This window comes from Pagrus major, chromosome 10 (genome assembly GCF_040436345.1).
Source record: "Pagrus major chromosome 10, Pma_NU_1.0".
In the NCBI taxonomy this organism is placed as follows: Eukaryota; Metazoa; Chordata; class Actinopteri; order Spariformes; family Sparidae; genus Pagrus; species Pagrus major.
This window is the reverse complement of record NC_133224.1, coordinates 19,918,160-19,938,308: the sequence shown is the minus strand read 5'-3', so window position 1 is coordinate 19,938,308 and position 20,149 is coordinate 19,918,160. Positions and strand designations below refer to the sequence as shown.

At 39.3% G+C, this 20,149-nt stretch overlaps 1 pseudogene; it reads left to right on the top strand.

Annotated features, from left to right (window-relative positions):
• Nucleotides 1-847: 847 nt before the first annotated feature.
• Nucleotides 848-12,757, top strand: LOC141003660 (up-regulator of cell proliferation-like; annotated as a pseudogene).
• Nucleotides 12,758-20,149: the final 7,392 nt, after the last annotated feature.

Below are 20,149 nucleotides of genomic sequence, written 5' to 3'. Positions count from 1 at the left end.
GACTGATCCAATTTAATGCTTATTAAGACATGCTATAATGTGGAGATATATTGAGATGCACTTCTCTTTTGACAGATGTCCCTCCACCAGAAATAACAGTTCTCAGTGTTGGCCAGGAGACTGTTTCCTTTGGTATACCACTCACTGATGACTCTGTTAAGTATAAACTGGAATTAGACTACTCCTGCGACACACAGAGAGACAGTTTGATCAGAGACGACTCCAGCACTGTGGAGGTTGAGGGACTGATTCCTGGGACTGAGTATACTTTCAGCATCACAAGGATTGCAGACAATGGAAATCGAAGCAAAGCAACCTCGCTGTCTGTCTTCACAGGTAAATCTGAAAAACAAATGAATACAAGAAAAATCAAACTGAGCTAAAACTACAAAGTGTTGTCTGAATGGTCTTTGTACTCAACATATGCACATGTACTTCTTACTAAGAGGTTAGCTCTGAATTTATGTTATGAAGGTTAATTTCAGAATAAAGAGGTGGTAAAATGTTCTTCAAAGTGCATGAAGTGATTATATGTGTCATTGTCTTTTACCACACCTCTTGTGCTTGGCAGTCAAACTGCACCTCAAAGTGCAGGCAAACTCTGACAGAACATGAATTATCAGTTATAGTGAAACTATTACATTATTCCCACAGAGCCCAGCCCCCCTGTGCAGATTGCAGTCTATCAGGTCAGCAGTGAGTCACTCTCTCTGCGATGGGATCCGCCTGCTGGTGAAGTGGAGAGTTACATTGTAACGTGTTGCCATGAGGGAGAAGTTGTGCGAGAGATGATAACAGACACAAACGACCTGACTCTCAGCGTCCAGGGGTGTGTTAGTCTCTGCAGGTTTCTGCACAACTTAGGAATGGAAGAAGAAGCAAGCCAGCTGTAACATCTGCCAACACAAGTAAGTTAAAGAAAAATCACACTTGAAATAAATGCATGTTGAATGCATTTTTTTTTTAAAGTCACAGATTTTGGAGCAATAAACACATTTCTATCACAAGGATCAAATGAGAGGAATATATTGCATGAAAGCAAATACAGTCCTACAGAAAAAACTCAAAAAGTGACATTATTGATATCAAAACAGTTGCACATAAGTAGTCCACAACAAAGAACTTCTCAGGGCGATGTGGGTTTGTATAGACATTGATCGATGGTATGTAATACCTTAGTGACATTTACCAATACTGTCACTAGTAAATGTGTAGTGCTACTGTAAAGTAAAAGCTGAGTAAAAATAGAAGGATCTATAAGTCCCTATTTCATAACAAATGTCAAACTACACACAATCTGTATGATCCTCAATGTAGATCAATGTTAGAAATACTATAGAAAACTCAAAACCATAATTAAAGCTGCAAGCAGCATTGAGTGGGCCCTCCCACCTTTGTACACGGTGGCCTCATTGCTGGACCTTATTGCTGGCTCTCAGTATTCATGTGCTTTGGACACCGCACAAATGAGTCCTTGAAGCGAAATAGCCAGGGACATGGGTGAAGGCTACTTCCTGCCTGTCAAATTTCAGTTACATCAGTAAAACTCAGAGTGAGAGCTACTTTGTTAAATTTTTGTAGGGGGCGCTATCAAGCCATTTGTCCATTCGTCATTTGTCCAAATGCAAAGACCCACATCAAACATTAGTGTTTCTACTGTTGACATGTGTTCCAAGTTTTGCAAGTTTTCAAACATCCCAAGCCCCTCAGCGATAACTGTCATGGCCAATAATACATTGCCATGGCAATGCTGTTTGATTAAAAAAACAACAACAACAAAAAAAAGATTTTTGAACAGAAACATTGTTAGGCTCTCGAGTCTTCTCTGACCATATCTGAGGTGAATCTGTTTAATCTGCCTGGAGTCATTTGTAAGAGTATAGCACCTGCAATGTCCTGTTACCAGCAAAAATATGCATGAAGTTGTCTTCATAACTCTTAACAAACACATGAAGTTTGAGGCAGATTGGATAAAGCATGTATGAGTTACAACAACTTCCTGTTTCACAAGAAAACCTCAAAATATGCCATGTTGCTACGGCCACGCTGTTAAACAAAAACTCAGTTTTTGGCGTGATGCATCATCATTGGTTTTCTGACCAAATTTGAGGTGGATCTGGTCAAAGGGGCACAAGGCTGCTGCGTTGCTTCATCCAGAGACAGTCTTGTCTTTCTATTTTACTGTGCACTTTTTTTACTTTCCACCCCTCCCTCCTTCCCTCCCTCCCTCTCTTTCACACTCCTGCTTTCTTGCTCTTTCATTGGGGGTAAAGGTAAATCATGTCATCATATTTATTGATAATTAGCAAAGGCAAACTCCATGTAAACAGATTCAGCAGGCAGGAGCTGCACTGCAGGAGCAACACTGCCTATGTGGACACAAACACGCAAATGAGCAGCAGCAGCTGAGCAACACCGCTGCATCTCCATGTCATGTCCTGTAGTCCACAGTCATCTGCTTTGTTTTGCTGACACTGAGATGGAGGGTATTGTGGTGGCATCAAAAGGTTGAGGGCTATAAAGCTTTATGATGGTAGAGTTGAGTGCTACTGGACTCTCATGCCGAGGGATTTAGTCTTTTCAGAGAAAGGGATAACGGTTGTCTTTTTGAAACGTGTGGTCTACAGACTGGAGCAGTGACAGGTTGAAAATTACTGTGTTGGCATCCACAGAGTTCAGTTTGAGATCAACAATGAATGGATTCCTCTGAAAACCACATGACTTTGCCCCATTAGAAAGCGAAGCTATGGACTCAAGCTCCCACAATCCTTAATGTCTTGGCACCTAGGTGCAAAGACTGCGCAGAGGCCCAGCTTTGAGCTTTGATTGGTCCGTGGGAGAGACCCCCGTGTCCATGTTAACAAAACTCCAGCTCCCTCTTAATTCTCTTTCTCTTTCTTTTGGGCCTCTCATCCCTCCTGGTCTGTCACTGGACAGCTGCTGAAAGATGCTAGCTGCAGGGTCTTGCATGCAACTAACCATTTTTCTTAACTTGGCAGTAGAGCCCAACTAATATGGGATTTCTGAAACAAATACCAACTTAAGAGGTGAAAAATCCACGGGTAACTGACTGTTTGAGCTAAAGTGAAAATAGACCTTTTCTATGTGCATCGTGTACCAATTTTGAAAAATGTAGCGTTAATTTTAACTGATAATATATTGTACGTATAAAATATTGTTCTGAAAAGTAACTACCAAGTATAGCAGTAAAATAATAAATGCAGTGGAGTAAAAAGTACAATATTTCCCTCTGATGTTACTAAAGTACAGCGCTTAAGAAAATGTACTTAGTTACATTCCATCACTGCTCTCTAATAAACTACTCATTTGAGATTCATGCTGCAGCTTTGTTCCAATTCTGAAGTGTTATTTCAATGAATAAAACTTCAATCAGAAAATCTTATCAATACATGTCATCTTCAGCAATATTTCACTGTTTACATTCAGCATTAACCAGAATGATAAGCTTGTTGTCACGGAGAGTAAAAAACGGGGACGCTTTGGTTGATTTCCAGCATCGTCTCTCACAAATTATGTATCCAACGTTGCATGAAATGGATAAAGATAATAACCTCTGATTATTCAATATAATTAATAATTATCCCTGATAATAATGAATTATTATTGATATCCAAATGTATCTCAAATACCCTATAAATAATGCTCCAACAACTGTGACATCCGCCATCATGCAAATTACAGTTTGCGCAAGCAAAATGTGCAATTCACTTTGAAATGAATAGTGGCAGATTTTGACTTGTACGTCTTAATTCTGACAAAATTGGTTCCATATAGTACTGGCGAAAATGAATGAACAATTTTTTTGAGTACGAAATGTACCAGGTCAGCAGGTACAACTGCTTCCAGGAAGAAGCCACATCTTTGCACATCGAGTCTGACACTGACAATTGTTCTTGACTTCCCCCGCATACTTATTACCAAACTAACAGCCAGTGATACAAAATGGAAGCAGTATAACCTTCAACTGTACAACAACTCACTTTTACCTGTTTCACACCCGCCAACATCCAGCTTTTGTCTTTAATGTGAGTGTGTACCATCGTAAGGGGTACCCCATGTAAGGGGTATTTATGGTCTCCACCTCCAATTGCCTGTAATGGGAACAGAAGACCTGGGTGAAAATGCTAATATGTGCCACTCTTCAGGTGTGATGTAATGATATTATGTGTTGAAGTTGAGGGCTCTGGCTTGTTAATATTTTTCCATTGGTCTCTGTTCAAGCAGTGCTCAAATGTCATTTAACGCTGAGTTTGAAAGACAGACTGAAATAAAAGACACTAAAAAAGTAGCTGCCATGTCACTAATAACTGAGCCTTGCTGCCAACTGCCTGATTGGTACTGCACATGTGCAACTCGCCACAGAGACGAGAAAAGAAGCGAGATATGTCACTCCTTAGCTACTTCTGTTGTTCAGCATTTTTCAGAATGGGTGTAATCTGGTGAGGTATATGAACTCATGCCTTCTACTGTACCCTGTTCTTCCAGTGCGTTCATGATGACAAACGTGACACGAGGAAAAAAAGAAACACAAAGGCAAACTCGCCTCCTGGCAATGTGAAAGCAGTTAATCGGCTAATTTTAGCAGGTTTTCCCGCATTTAAAAACGCTTGTACTTGTGCTTGTAGTGTTACGGTGGGGGTTTTCTTAGGAGATCGAAGGCAGGAAGTCAGGGAGTTAAGGATTTTATTTTGCAATAGAGTTCTCTTTGAGGGAAACATAGATGAGATGAGATGAGATGAGATGAGATGGATGGGTGGGTGGGCGGGCGGGCGGGCGGGCAGGCAGGCAGGCAGGCAGGCAGGCAGGCAGGTACCGTACAGAACGGAACAATCTGGCACCGGAGTAGTGGAGAGACCAGGGTAATATAGCCAGAGGATGATGAGCTGATGAGAGACAGGTGTGCCTCTCCGCTGCTGCAGACACCACTGCCACGCCCACAGACACACACACAGGGAAGGGAGCAGGTGAGGGAGAAGGGAGGTGGAAAAAACACAGAACAACAGAAAAACAACCACTGCGACGACTGCCACAGTAGCACCGTGACATGTAGTCTATTAATGTGGAGTATGAATTAAAGTTGTTTGTGGGTTGTTCAAAGTTACAGTTTGCAAAAAACCCCAAACTTTTAGCTGAAATAAATCCTTTTGTTTCCTAATAAATTGCAATGTTTGGCGACATAAATGGTCATTTCAGCTGTTTTAATTACTCCTGGCTCTATTGGCCGTACCAAGTCTACAAGTCCAATAGTTTTAAATGGTGTCACCCCTAATTACACTTGTTATATATAAAAACATGAATATAAAAACAAGCAAGCAACATTGAACAGGCCCTCGCACCTTCGTTCACATTGGGGTGTACAGCAGTTGTGAATTTGGATGGAAAGTTTCCACCTCAAACATTTCAGAAATTGTGGAACCCTGATGAGAATACAGTGATCGATTCAGATTCTCTCAGTTGTTTGTAGACATTTTCAAATATAGCTACTAGTTTCAATAGAAGGTTTGTGGTAACTAAGTCTTTATTTATGTGGGGATTGTCTCTTTTAAAAGATATTTTATTGCCATAAAATTTGCGGCTGTCTGAATATCTTTTTACTTTCCTCTCTTTCTTAATACCATTCCTTTTTTTGTTGATTGGATTTCATTTTCTGTCTCTTAATAATCTTAGCTTGGTGTTCAATCTGAATGTGACTTTGACTCTACAAAGTGGCTCCAAAAATGACTTTACTCTTTTTAATTTTCGTTAGCGTGTTTCCACCTGATTTCCACCTGTAAATCTTAAAATGTCTCTGCTGACAGTTTATAATCATATGGATTCTGTTATATTGTGTTGTGACTGAGAGCCTGACTCACCGTGCATCATGGAAAGCGAAATTACATCACATAATCACCATCAGTGAATAGCGGACCCTGTCTGGCTCTCACTCATGGAGAGGGGTGCTGTTTACTGGGGGGAAGTTCACCAAAGACTCTCTCCACTGGTGGATCAGAGACAGAACAAAACTGTCCCCCGATTCCGCCTCTGTAACTTTCATACAGACAGCGAGGCGGAACAACGGTGCAATATTCCCGCCTTGAAGATCAGTGTGAATGGGGCTTCTTGAGTAACTGAAAGCAGAGAGTGGTGGTCCAAAAACTTTTAAAAAATCAACACACATCATCTTACTGGTTTCAGGTATACTGTCAAACATTTTGTTGGAGTTTCTTTAAAAAGTAAATGGAATGAAAAAAATATGCAAACAGTACAAATCACAGCAAGATATTTACCGACATACCGTTTGATCAGTCTGAACAAAGATCACATCACAAATCACCAATTACCATCTAGAGAATGTCTATGTCCATTTTGGTAATATTTAAAGACAGACTTGTGGAGATATAGACATTCAGCTCTTCAGTTCAGCTCTTTAGGAAATATGCAAGATTTTTAAGGATTTTTTTTTAAGTTTGCTAAATTTTGTAGGGGGTGCTATCAGGCCATTTTACCCAATTCTGAAACTCATTAGATGTTTTCAGGCCAGGACTCTGATCAAGCATGTGAAGTGGGGAAGAGTCAATCATCAATCAATCAAAGTTTTATTGTCATTTAGCTGTACCTGCAAAAGTAGTGCAGCAAAAATGAGATTGCGTTTCTCCGGGACCCCATGACACGAACACAATAAATACACACAATATATTACTATAATAAATTAAAACTAAAAACTATGACTAAGGCTCATGAAGTGCAGTAGTGCGCATGCTCCAGATCAGCAGTTCAGCAATCTAACAGCTTGTGTCAACCATGTACACACAAGTTACAACAATATCCGATCTACAGTCAAAAGCTTACAGAAAGTGTATATCATGGTAGTTTTCAGTTCTATGATTTCTACAGCTCTCATTTTTCTGTGATTGAATTAGTGGCACACATACTACGTTGTTACTAAAAACATTCATGAAGTTTGCTTCAAATCTAAATTTATTATGGGTCTTCTGAAAATGTTACCAAATCTACTGGTTCAAAAATATATGTACAGCAACTTGAACAATTAATTTTGGTGATTATGGAAAGTTGTGTGAATCTATTCTAATTCATCTGCAATGAATTGGAAGCTGCTGAAAGATAGGTGACAGTGTCCAAAGTCAAGTATGTGAGAGGCTGCCGTGCAACAGAGATGCTCTTGAAACAAACGTGGCACCTTAAAGCTCAACTGAAGTTTTCTGGTGATCACATGCATAAAGAAAAACCCTTCTGGAGGAAAACTCTGTGGTCAGATGAAACAGAAATTTAGTTGTTTGGCCACAGTGACCTGCAATATGTTTGGAGGCCTTTCACCCCAAGAACACCCTACCTACTGTAAAGCAAGGTGGTGGTAGTATTATGTTGTCGGGCTGTTTTGCTGCCTGTGGATCTGGCGCTCTAATGAAAGTAAACAAAATAATGACGAAGGAAGATTATCTCCAAATTATTCAGGAAAACATAAAATCATCAGCCAGAAGATTGGGTCTTCGGTGCAGTTGGGTGTTCCAACAGGACAATGATCCCAAACACACTTCAAAAGTGTTAAAGGAATGGCTAAATCAGGCTAGAATTGTGCCAGGAAGCTAAGAAATTTAGTTGAACTTCACTGATTCTGTCAAGAGGAGTGGTTAAAAATTCAGCCAGATGACTACCAGAGTCTCCTGAATATCTAAAGCACCTAATTGAGGTGAAAATGGCCAAGGGTCATCTAACTAATATTAGAATTACTGTATGTATATTTTTGAGCCAGTAGATTTGGTCACATTTTCAGAAGACCCATGATAAATTTTGATTTAAAGCAAACTTCATGAATGTTTTTTGTGACAAAGTATAATGTGTTCCACTCATTCCAGCACAGAGAGATGAGACCTGTAGAAATCATTGGAACTGAAAACTGCTGTGATATACATGTTCTTTACAAGTGTATGTAAACTTTTGCCTGCGACTGTATGTTTCATGAAATCATCTACTGTATGACTGGTTTTATGTAACAAACATTTTCATATCCACAGAGACACAAATGAAGAGCTTATTGGAGGATCTGGGGTTGGAGCAGCTCTACACAGAGAAGCTGTCGCTGAGCACAATACTTCAGATTGAGGAGAAGACCATCACTGATGAACCTGCCAAGTGTAATTCAGATCTTCCATGGTATTTTCTGAAGAAACTGATGATGGTTAATGTGACAGCTAGGAATGTGAAATGTACATCTGCATGTGAGTCAACCTGTGAGGCTGCATCAGAAAATACAGAGTCAGATTTTGATGATCTGCTTGACAGTGAACATTCAGATGATATGTTGAACCCCCTCGACATAATCACTGCTCTCTTCCTGTGCTCTGATGGTTTTGTACAGCAGGAAATGGCTCTCAAAATGTCCATGTGTCAGTTTTCTGTGCCTCTGCTGCTCCCTGATTGTGACACAAAGCAGTGCACACTCATGCTTTGGGCCATGAGAGACATTGTTAAAAAGCACAGACCTCAGTCGCTTTCAGAATCCAGGGGCTTTATTGAAGACAGAATTGTTGTCTCTGAACTTCCAATGATATCCTTTGTGAGACTGGGTGAGTGCTCCTTGTCCAAGTCAGAGATCCTTAATAAGCTTCTGAGCAATGCTCAGCAGTACCATGACACCTTTGTTCACTCTAACATGGAGTGTGGTGACAGTCCAAGGAGAATATCCAATGGAGTGGCTGAAATTTCTTGGTACCTTCCTTGTGGGAACAAAAACATGGACATTTTCAGTGAGCCAGTAGCTGTAGCTAACCTTCGTGGGGACATTGCTTCATTTGAAACACAATTTTCTTTTTTGTGTCTGACATCTGCAGCAGTATTTGTATTCTTTGAAAATGTAGACTCTGAATGTGAGCTGCTTATGAACAAACACCACAAGGCAGAGATCTTCTTGGTGGGAAACCATCAAAGCAGTCGCTTCAGTATGGATGCTCTAAAAAAAGTAGCAACAAAGATGGGCTTGACTAAAAACAACATCATTCTTAAGACTAATCAGAATAATGATGCAGACTTTGTCAAAAAATTGAGGAAAACAATCAGTAATGTAGTTGAGAACCCAAAGATGAAGATGGGCATTGAGCAGATGGCTGACATTGCCCATGAACTGGGAATCTGGGTTGATGAGGACTGTCCAGAGTGCCAGACTGCCAAGAACAATGCTGATGCCAGCACTGCAGAAATTCAAGACATCCTGAAATATAAAGAAACTCAGCTACCATTGCAAGGCCAAATATGGAAAGAACTGACTGGTTTAGAGAAGGAAGAGTTTCGGCTTAGAGGAGTTGGGTCTGAAAGCATAGAAAAGTACAAAAGTGATCTTCAAGTACAGAAAGAAAAACTTCGGAAAGAACAGAACTCTTATGACATGTCAAATGCAATGACATGTTTCATCCAAGCAATATCAAGCCCAGGGACAGAGAGATCCTATTTCCTGAAATGGATGCGAATTAACCTCGATAACTTATCTCGAGAAAAACTGTCTTACCTCAGGGAGCAGTACAAAGAAAAATCCAAAAATTCTGAGAACAAAGAGGAAATCAAAGAGATTGACAGACAGCTTTCCAACAGCTCACTGGGGACTGAACATTTCTTCCGTGAAATGGGTCAGATCTATGAAGCTTCACTCTCCCTTCCAGAAACTGACCCATCACGTCAACAGTTACAGCATCTGCCTAAACTATGTGCAGGATTGTTGCTTGATGGATTTCCCCTTGAGCTTGTAGATGGAGATGCATCCAACATACCTCTCAGATGGGTGAGTGATGTTCTCTCTCAGCTCAATGACCTGGTGTCTCCTAAGAACAAGATACTGGTGGTCACAGTTCTTGGAGTTCAGAGCACAGGGAAGTCCACTCTCCTCAACACCATGTTTGGAGTGCAGTTTGCAGTCAGCAGTGGTCGATGCACTCGAGGTGCCTTCATGTTGCTCATCAGAGTCAATGACGATGTTAAAAAAGTTCTCAACTGTGACTTCATGGTGATCATTGACACTGAGGGCTTAAAGTCACCAGAACTCGCACAACTGGACAACAGCTATGAGCACGACAATGAGCTTGCAACACTTGTTGTGGGGCTGAGTGATATCACCATTATCAATATTTCAATGGAGAACTCAACAGAAATGAAAGACATCCTACAAATAGTGGTGCATGCTTTTCTCAGGATGACAGAGGTGGGCAAAAAGCCCAAATGTCAGTTTGTTCACCAGAATGTGTCAGATGTTTCAGCCCATGAGAAGAACTTACGAGACAGGGAACTGCTCTTGCAACAGTTAAACGAGATGACGCGGGCAGCAGCCAAAATGGAAAAGAAAGAGGAGAACAAGAGCTTCACTGATGTGATGGAGTACAGTCCAGACACTGGGAACTGGTACGTTCCTGGTCTCTGGAATGGAAACCCACCAATGGCACCAGTCAATGCAGGGTACAGTGAGGCTGTTTATGAGCTCAAGAAAAACATTATCCAAATGTTAGGAAGTTGTGAGTCGTCTGCTAATAATATCTTGGAGTTTACAGAGTGGATGAAAAGCCTGTGGAATGCAGTGAAACATGAAAACTTCATCTTCAGCTTCAGAAACAGCCTGGTGGCTGATGCATACATGAGGCTGTGCACAGAATTCAACAAATGGGAATGGGAATTCAAAAAAGAGATGTACATCTGGGTTACAGAAGCTGAAACAAGAATTTCCAACTTTGGCACAGTTGCTGGAAAATCTGAGACATCAGACATGTCAGATTTTCTCACTCATTTAAAAAGTAAAGCTTGCACTGAGCTGTCTAAATGGGAAACAAAGACTCTTGAAAAGCTGGCAAAATACTTCAAGCAAACAGACGGTCACGTCTATCTAGTTGAAGGATACAGAGAAGACTTTGCAAACAGTGCAAAGAGCCTTCGACGAGAAACGGAGAACTCTGTAATCAATCAGCTCACAGCAGCAGCTGACATCAGACAGGGAATGAAAGAAATTGACAGAATCAAGGAGAATCACACAAAACAGATAGAGGAGAGAGTATGTGCATTGATTGAAGAATGTCGGCAAAAAAAAGTCAAGATGACAGACAAAGAGCTGGATGAAAAATTTGATAAGATGTGGAATAAAACACTGAATGAACTATCATTTCCGGAGCAAAAGGTCACAGATGTCATCGCAAGAGTGACCTCTGACTTGAGAACAAATCTATCACACAGGGGCGGTGGTGCATCTAAACTGTTGTGTCAAAAAAGGCTGCAAGATTGTGGACAGGGGCCTTTCAAATATACTGTGGAAGGATTTATCAAGCAGTTTAAACACGGAGTCAGCAAACTCTTTAATGTTGAAGATCAAGTAATGGCTTTACAAAATCTAGCTGATCGCATCATCACGGACTGCACAGAGTTTGTGACTGACAAAGTGTAAAGAAAAAACAACTACCACGACACTTACATCCAGGAGATCCTACACATGATTGATGAGAAGCTGATAAACAATCAGAATGTGAAGATAGAGATCAAGTTTGAAGTTCCTCTCAAACAGCACATCTGTGGATTTGCAGCCAGACAGTTTCAGAAAATGCATGAAGATTTCCTGTGTGAGAATGATCCCTACAGATGTCTGAATCAAAACAAAAAAAAGTTTTGTGATGATTTTAAAGATGTGTTCCATGAACGAGACCAGTGCCAGAAGAAAGCAGAAGAATTCACAGAATGCTGCTTGAGGCCTGCAGTGGAAGCCTTCATCAATCGTTCCTTGGGTCCTGATATCATTGGTGAAATGAAGACAAAGTTCGAGTTCAGCACACGAATGTTCTTCCAGTATTCAATTTTACTGGATTTGCTCTCAAAGCAGAACTTTATGAAGTATCAGAGGTACATTCGCTCATATGAGAGTTATGCCAACAAATGGGTTCTTGAATGCATCTTGAAACATTTCTCAAATGGGTCTAAACTGTTTGAGTTTGAAGATCAACATCTCCAGTCAAGAATCAACAGCATAAATATTGCTATCAACAAAGCTAAAACAGAAAAGAGTGGCAACCTGAAGACATTTGTTGAGAATGTCTGTCAGAAACTTGGTGATAAACTGGTCATTTCCCAGGATGCTCTTGGTGCTTTCATGATCCTGAACAATGCTGACCAGGAACAGTTTGCTCACTGGCTCACTGTGTGTGTGAAGGACATGGGACAAGCTCTTAGAGAGAAATTCAAAGAAACAAGCATCCAAATGAAACTAGAATCTCTTCATGTGAATCCTCAGAACGAGCTTTTTTCAGAAATGATCGGCTGTGGTAAACAGTGTCCATTCTGCAAAGCACCTTGTGAGGCAGGAGGAAGAGAACATACAGAGCACCACACTTCACTACATCGACCAAAGGGTCTGGGTGAAACTACCTGGCATGGAACAGAAAACCTTGTCATTGACATTTGCTCTTCTTCGGTGGTCAGTGACACGCATTTTCGCTGCAATGCCACAAATGGTGAATGGCACCCTTACAAGCTTTACACAGAAATTTTCCCAGACTGGAAAATTGCTCCAGATGCAAGCCTTCAGGCATCAGACTACTGGAAATATGTGCTGGCAAAGTTTAATGACAAGTTTGCAGAGGCATATTATGCAAAGCCTGCTGATATTCCAGTAATTTGGGAAAATATCACATACGAGCAGGCAGAGGAGAGTCTGAAAAAGACATTCAACATCAAATGAGAGTACAAACATTCCTCACATGTACAAAGGTACACATCTACCTTTCATAGATATTTAGAAGAGTAGAGAATCAGAAAGTCACATACTGTATATAAGATGACAAGGTTGAAGATATTGTAAGTACAAGCAGACATTTGGCCACTATGGCTTACAATGTGGATATAAGAGAAATTCTAATATACAATAGTTCTCACCTTTCACTGAGATTGCAACAACCATAGTAGATAATAATAATCTGCTTTCACTGTATGTTAAGGTTGACCTCATCAATATTTTAAGAGCTTTTTGTGTACTTGGAGTTTATGTAATAGTTAAGAACATACTAAATATTTCCAGTTTGATCTGAGTCTGAATTTGTTACCTTTGTGTGAAAGGCAACAAAATGACAGAAGCAAGTTTGTTTTTCTTTTTTCAAATATCTGATATGTTTACTGTTATTGTTTATTTCTGTGAATTATCTGATGTCAAATATTTATATTTACATTTACAGTCCTTTTTTTAAGTCACTCAGTCTTCACGTGGTATTGTCATAAAAGGACAGGAAGTTTTTGTCATAAAGGGTGATTTATGTTTTTTTTTCTGTGATGTATCTGATTCAAATATTTACTTTCTTTTATTCATCACTCAGTTTGCATGTGGTATTAATTATTAGAACTTAAAAAAACATGGTATGGGACGTATCTGATGCAAAATATTTCAATGTGTTAAACGATCATTCAGTCAACATGTAGTTTTCACATGACAGGGTCAGGGTTAGTTTGTAGTGGGTTAAGATTAAGGTTAGTTTGTTCCTTATCTGTCAATATCTATCGATTTGTCATGTTTTAAACAGCATTTAATGAATGATTTTCCTAAATCTGAATTTAGAATCTCTTTGTTTTTGTTTCTGTGAAGTATCTGATTCTGAATATTTACATTTTTTAAAGAATTCAAATGTCACTCATTCTCTATGTGATAGTTAACATGTATACGTTACTCACTCCTGTTAACTGATTCAATAAAGAGACAAAATTGTCAGACTGGCTATGAATGTCTTTAATGTTTCCCAGATCAGAATCACAGCATACAGTGTATAATAACTTCTAAAGTAAACAGAAATATCATCACCTCATTCATTTATATAGTTTTACTATACTTTTTTTAAAAAAAACATCTTTTTTAAAATCCATTATTTAACATTTTTCTTCATCTCAAGTCTTGGGTTTCTGAATTCAACAAAGAATGTAAAAACAAGACAACAGGTGCAACTTTGCAATGGAGACCAAGCTGAAGGTTTATGTTGAGTGTGTCACTGTCTTCATGTGTGTTTGCCACTGTGGGATGTTAACCATGTACTTCCATTCACCACTCACCTGACACAGGATCTCTAAATACTGCACCTGTTGTCTTTTGTTGTCACAAAAAAGCATTTCATTCATTCCCTCAAAAAAAAAAGAAAAGAAAAAAGGAAAACAAACAAGAAACTTAATATTTACAAATATTTTGTCTGTTTGATTCTTACACTTAAAAATGTACAGTTTTGATCCTCTTCCAGATGTTCTGTCTGTCTCTGTCCTGCCACCCAGTTTGGTATTTTTCTTCACACATCCATTTTCCTCAGAGTGGGCAGACCGCAGTGAATCTGTCACAATAGCGCCCTCCAGTGTTAGCTTATAAAATAGACAAGGAAAAAGAACAGAGCAAACTAAATACCTTTGTTTCTGTTCTCACCTCCAGTGGTGTCATTGTAGCTGTGTTGTGGTGAGGTTTACTTCACAAGCCCTCACTGCCCCCTTACCTTCAGGAGTGAGTACAAAAGGGTTCACATGGATCTGATCAGACATGTCAGATCATCCGTAGCAAGGTGTCCTCCTGGCAAACATTGTGGGTAGAAAGATGGCCGTGCCTTTTAATGTCCTTATTTACTAGAGATCAGTTCATCCTCCCTTTTGATTTCTACATTTAAGGCTGCAAGTCTTTCCACTCTCTTCCCAGAGTCTCATTTCCACAGTCTTGTGCTGCTGTCCATCATCTGTTCCACAGCATTTATCCACCTGCAGCACAACCAAGTCAGTTGTTTTGTGTTTTACATTGTGCACGTCTCCCTTCCAGTGGGAAGTGCTACATCACATCCCTGTGAGGTCGACATGGCTGCTTCTAGCCTGCTATATTAGCGTGGGCTGGTAGAAATAATAGGTGGGCAACTTTGGCGGTGTTGCTTACTTCTAAACTGAAGCTGTGTGAATCTGTGCCATGAAGCGTGTTTGACATAGCCAGGATGTGTCTCTGGCTGTGTCCAAATTCAGGGGCTGCATCCTTCAAGGACGCGGCCTTTGCGGCCCACGAAGGCCGGGTCCGTCGGAGAGACCTTGAAGGCCGCGTCCACCGTTGTTACATGGGACGGTCCAGCCTTCGGAGTATTTCCTGGTTGTGTCACCAGGTGTTCATGCATTAAAGTCTGTTTTGGTTCAAATCTATCAAACGTGTACAGTTATTTGTGTGTGTACAATGTGTCAAATCTAAATTGAATTAACATTACAAAATAAACATTAACCCATTGGTGAATAACAGCTATATTTAACCATAGCAGTACCAGCGTCACGTATTTTAACTGAAAGTTGAAATTTGGAAGTTTTATAGTCCCTTCAAGTTGAACATATCTGGCGTTGGATGTTCAAATGAGTAAAAACCGAGTATAAACCCATGACTTAAATTTGAATGTCATGTCTGCGCCACTTGATGTCGCCATTTTCTCTTGCTTCCTCTTCTGTTTCGGGACTGAGCAGCGGTGCGCAAAGGATCTTGGGATATAGCAGGCCGCGAAGGATAGTAGCGGTGCGTCCCATAGACATATGATATCAGACCCTGGTAAATCTAAACCTCTAGTTTTAAGCAGGATTGAGTCATTTTCAGAAATTTCTGGGTACAAAATTAATTGTCACAAGTCGGAGGCCATTCCTGTCTCTAGAACATGTTTTTCATCAGTTGTTTCTGCTTTCCAATTCCAGTGGATTCCAGAGGGAGTGAAGTACTTGGTGATGAAATTGAGTGCAGATTTAGGGAATATAGTTGAAATTAACATGCAACCTACATGCACCAATCAGGACAGGTGGAAAATGATAAATCTTACCCTGTGGGGCAAAATAAATACCATTAAGATGGCGATAGTCCCTTAATTTAATTACATATCAACGATGTTATCACTTAATATACCCAACAAGATATTTCAATAATATAATCTAATGGGAATTGAAAACATTGGGCACAATATGATTCTTACTTGGATTGGATACAAATAGAGAAATCTATTACAGCCCCTTTGAAACCCTCTGAAGTCCTTTCGCAGGTGAGACAAATAGATGGAGAAATAAATCCCTTATTAAAGCACATCCAGTGGGTATGGTCCCAGGTGCATAAAAGGATGGAAAATCTCAATATAGACAAGTTTATTCTTCTATATGGAATAACACTCAAGTACGGATAGGGAAACATTCATTTAATTGGAATAGTTGGCAGGGGAGCGCTATATGTGTGATTAATGATTTGTATAGAGATGACACATTTAAGACATATCAGGAGCTAGTTGACCAGTATGACTTGGAAGTGAAGGGAGAATTCCGGAAATACCTTCAGCTAAGGAGCCTGTTCCAACTTAACAGGGTTTAAAGAACCAAATATGATACAGAAGCTCTTTGACATAATGCACAGTGCTTCATTGTTCTACAAAACCATTATTAATACACAAAGTGATGAGTGCGAAAACGGACTTAAGACACGATATTGGAGAGGGGACATGACAGGATATAATATCCAGTACTGGCTGGGCCATGAGAGATATTAGAAGTAAATTAACACACTACTACATGATAGAAATAGTGGAAATGTAAGGATACAGTGGGCACCTGCTATGTGGGAATGCCCTGTGGTTATTCCCTTTTGGAGATTGGAGCTGGTGAAACTGGGTAAATGGGTAGAACAGCCATTGCCACACTCCCCTCAGTTATGTCTTCTTGGGGATAAAACATCTCTGCCACCAGGTGTCATTAAAGCTCAGTTTGGTTTGTTGGTAAGTTCTGCAGTAACTTACCAACAAACCAAACTGAGCTTTAATGACAAGAGTTGTTTTAATTAACTGGAAAAATACAAAAACCGCAGAATTCACTGAATGAATTAGACTAATGACAGAAGCTGCCTCTCCTGAATACTTATTGGCTCCAATCAATTCTACAAAAGGGACATTTTCTGAAGTCCGGGACAACTTCTTTCTATTTATTAAGGGCTCGTGACAAAGTATATGTGGGTGCATCTGTGAAATGTTTACATTGTCATTATAGACCGTCTTTCTGTTCTTGTTTTGTTTGCTGTTTAAGTCACATGTCTGTGTGTAGAATATTTAATTGAAAGACAATCAATAAACATTTGAATGACAAAAAGTGTGCTCATATTAACAGGCATGTACAGTATTTCATATGCTTTGGAAACGAGATTATAACTGCTGACTTCTCTTTGGGTAGATCCCATCTCACCTAAATAGTTTCCACGTTTCCTTCACTTGCATCTTTTCCTCGTGTCGTAGTCCTACCGAGGATCCGTGGAGAGACGCGAGGAAACCACGAGAGGAGAATCCGAGGGAATCTGTTTTAAGAGAAATGAAACCACCTTTCCTCTGCAGCGTCACGTGAAGCGACGCCCGTTTCTGATGACGGCTGCAGCTGATCACAGCTGGATCAGCTGTCCGTCGGCTTTAACAGCTGTAGAGACGTCACATGAATTGATGCCAAAATTGCCATTATCTTTACTTTTTTAAAATTATACCACAGAACTCCGCGTGTCGCGTGCGTAATTGCGCACAGCTCTGTTCATGGAGTTTCTTATAGTGCAGGTAATGTAATGGTTTCCTCATTAATGAGATGTATTATTTCAGCCACCAACAGTCCATCTGATACTAATCACAATGTTTAGTTTCATGACCTGGACCGCCCAAACACATATTTTCCGTGGTGTCCATGGATATACCTGTGATCCGCGATGTTTTAAGGATGTTTGTACATGTTTTCTTTCCTGTTGTTTGTGTGTTTTGTCCCTTCACTATATAATTTGCTCTTTAAATACAAAATATTATTCTTGGATCAAGAAAGGATAGATGGAAACACAACAAGGGGGAGTCTGTCCATTTCATTCATTATATTTGTCTTGTTCAAATCAGTGGAGTTAACGAGCTTCTGCAGTTCAGATGCTGAATACAAGCTGCTGTCACAGACCTTCCTGGTCTTAATGTCATTCAAGCCAAGAGAGTCTGGCTGCAGACCTCCAGTGTGGGGTCGCTTCCGGTGCAGCCTCCAGTCTCAGGCCGGGAAGTGCATGCAAGAAACTTCAAAATAAAAACATCAACATTACTGCATTAACATTAATTCTGTCAATAGGGCATACACTTCGTCCATGTAGCTTAGCGACGTCAGTTCATAGAAAAACATTCAGCTTGTTGATTGGACAGTTGGAGCCTAAAGCCTCTCTTCCTGACTTTATCAGGCGCCGATTGTAAAGTTGCGCATGCTAAAATAAACAGCAACTTTTCCACACATTTAGCACCAAACCCCATTAAAAAAACGTATGTGAATTTTTTAATATTGCTTTTGACCAGATTTACAGCAATATTTGTGAACTTTGTGATATTTGCTTCTCTTGTAAAAATATAATGTCAATGTTAAATCTAAATGTTGAATCTAAATCTAAATGTTAAATATTAAATCTAAATGTTAAATTTAAATCTAAATGTTAAATATAAATCTAAATGTTAAATTTAAATCTAAATGTTAAATATAAATCTAAATGTTAAATTTAAATCTAAATGTTAAATATAAATCTAAATGTTAAATCTAAATCTAAATGTTAAATCTAAATCTAAATGCTGAATCTAAATCTTAAATCTAAATGTCACAGGTGAAACTAAATATTTAGCTAATATGCAAATTCACACTTCCTGTCACCGGAAGTACCAAAATAAAAGCTACCGAGTGCTGTGGTGGCTCTACTGTGGTGTATGCTCACACAGAGCCAAGCAGCGCTGGCGTAAAGACGCACCGCTGTGTAATTCACACAGAAAGCCGGCGCTGCGGCTCCTAAAGAGGCGTGGCGGTACACGTCATGTTGATGACGTATGTGTGTTTTTTTCGAGGTGTTTCCCCAGGTGTCCTCCACTGACAGGAGTCCTGTCAATCTAAACATGTACCCGCTGACTGTTTATAATCATATGGATGCTGTTATAATGTGTTGGGATTGAGATCCTGACCCACCAAACATCAAGCTGCTCGGCTCTGTGTGAACAAACAACGACGGAGAATTGGCGAACCGCCGCTGCGGCGATAATGCGGCGACTCTGTGAAAAGGGCTACTGTCGCTGTCGTCGCAACGCATTGCTGAACCTCTGTACTGCCGCCAAAACGGCAAGACCAATGTTTCCAGCTGAGTCGCTGGACATGGTGGCAGGCAACATGAGAGCACGACGAGGAGACGTGACTATCAGTGCAGCGCAATCACTGGCCTGACTACCCGAAGAAGACCGCAGATAGCGCTTGTTCGCGACAATGAGCTTTTATTTTGGTACTTCCGGTGACAGGCAGTGTGAAATTGCATATTAGCTAAATATTTAGTTTCACCGTGACATTTAGATTTAACATTTAGCATTTAGATTCATATTTAACATTTAAATTTAACATTTATATTTATATTTAACATTTATATTTAAATTTAACATCTATATTTAACATTTAAATTTAACATTTATATTTAACATTTATATTTAGATTTAACATTTATATTTAAATTTAACATCTATATCTAACATTTATATTTAAATGTAACATTTAGATTTAACATTTAGATTTAAATGTAATATTTAGATTTAGATTTAACATTTAGATTTAAATGTAACATTTAGATTTAAATTTAACATTTAGATTTAACATTTAGATTTATATTTATCATTTAAATTTAACATTTATATTTAACATTTATATTTAAATGTAACATTTAGATTCAGATTTAACATTTAGATTTAGATTTAACATTTAGATTTAATATTTAACATTTAGATTTAGATTTAACATTTAGATTTATATTAAATACATTATTTTATTGTGTGCTATTTTTGTATATGGTTTCACCTAACTCTTATACATAATACACCTGAAGGTCTTTAGAAGACATATAGGCCAATCACATTTTTTACTATGCTTAAATATATTACAATGTCAGCATACGTGAAGGGCAAGAATAGTTAAAACTATTCATTATCTTAAAATGCATTAACTTACCTGTTTTCTTCATGTTGTAATCAACGTAAATTATTTGGTGCTTGATTAAAAAACCACACATTAACTGACAAAATGATCAAACAATCAGTTGCCCTTTATTCAGCACAGCAACAACAGTAGTGCCCTACAAGGCCATCAATCA